Genomic DNA, 1405 nt, shown 5'->3' on the forward strand with positions numbered 1-1405 from the left:
GCCTGTGCGCAGGCATCTGGTAGAGGCAGGAGGACTTGGGCTCGTAGCTGCCCTCTACAAACACGTTGAAGCTGGGAAGGGAGGTGGTGGCGGCCGCGGCGGAGATCTCACCCCCGCCCAGGTCCAGCTTGGTGTAGTCTGGGGTCATAAGGTCAGAGCTGTAGCTGTCGCCCTGGTAACTGAAGACTGGCCAGAGTAGGCTGAGCCTGGGGGGGCGGGCCCGTACTGAGCCTGCACACAGGGCATGTCTGCCGGGAGACACAGCACACACAGGTTAGAGGTGCGGGGCATCAGACCCTGGATATATATTGTTATAGATTTCAATCATTTTTATTCAAATGCACTGTAGCTTTAATCTGGTGTTAGTAGACTATAACAGTAAAACTACAACAACCATTAGTCAGTGAAGAAAATGCAATGACATATTAGCTGATTTGAACACAAAAGCAGGATTTCAAGGAAGAGATTGCCCGCATAAGCACAGTACAGGAATCAGAAGGGCCAAATGACCCCGATATCCAGGGGATAAAGGCAATCTCTACCTACAGGGAAGCACATGCACACAATGGTAGTGCTAAAAAGCATCCAAAATTACAAAATGGTTGAATGCAAAATACTACACAGCTCTATTGGAACAGGCAGTTTTTTTTTCAGCTATTGAGTTGGCAGAGGATTTGCAACATTAAAAAAAGGATTGACTTTCTGAATGAACCTTTCTGTGTTCCACAAACAAGAAATGTGAAATAGTTTGAACAAATCTTTCCACTGCCTTTTACTCAATTTCCTGCTTTAGAACTCCTCGCACTTTGTTCCTTCACTCAATGTTAGAAGTATAGCAGAAATGTTTGGTACATACACACGCCCACAAACATGCACTCAGACACCGCCAAGTCTCATACATTGTTCAGTTAGAGAAGCTGCATAGTTCATCAATGCACAATTCTGAGGCAAAGCAATCAAAGCAAGACCCAATCCATTCTACTAATTACTGAAATGCTGAAATTTCTGTTACTAGTGTGTGTGTGTGTGTGTGTGTGTGTGTGTGTGAGCGCACATGCTCTAGTTAGTCTGATGGCAAAGCAGATGAGATAACATTAAATAATAATGGAACCCCATGGTGGTGCTGGACCCTTGCTGCACAACATACACACATAATCACACACACACACACACATACGGATACACACACAGTAGTGTACACACACAGTAGTGTACACACACGTAACCTACACACACACACACACACACACACAGATGCAGACACACACTGACACAGACATGCCCCTAACTGCTGCAGATGCCCTGTCTTTTATTTGGTGCTTGAGTTTTCCCTTGATTTAATCTCTAACAGCCCCCCCGCCCACCTGTGGAAGGGACTATATGGTCTGTCTTATCAAACCCGTTA

The 1405-nt window shown here is 45.6% G+C and overlaps 1 pseudogene; it reads right to left on the minus strand.

Moving 5' to 3' along the window:
- Positions 1-248, minus strand: part of LOC139659531 (nuclear receptor subfamily 4 group A member 3-like) — a 7666-nt pseudogene extending 7418 nt beyond the window's left edge.
- Between the last annotated feature and the right edge of the window lie 1157 nt (positions 249-1405).

The sequence above is a fragment of the Centroberyx affinis genome, unplaced genomic scaffold, assembly GCF_046629955.1.
Source record: "Centroberyx affinis isolate AG114_WGS23_722 - 3 ecotype Tasmania unplaced genomic scaffold, CSIRO-AGI_Caff_v1 ptg003132l_1, whole genome shotgun sequence".
Taxonomy (NCBI): domain Eukaryota; kingdom Metazoa; phylum Chordata; class Actinopteri; order Beryciformes; family Berycidae; genus Centroberyx; species Centroberyx affinis.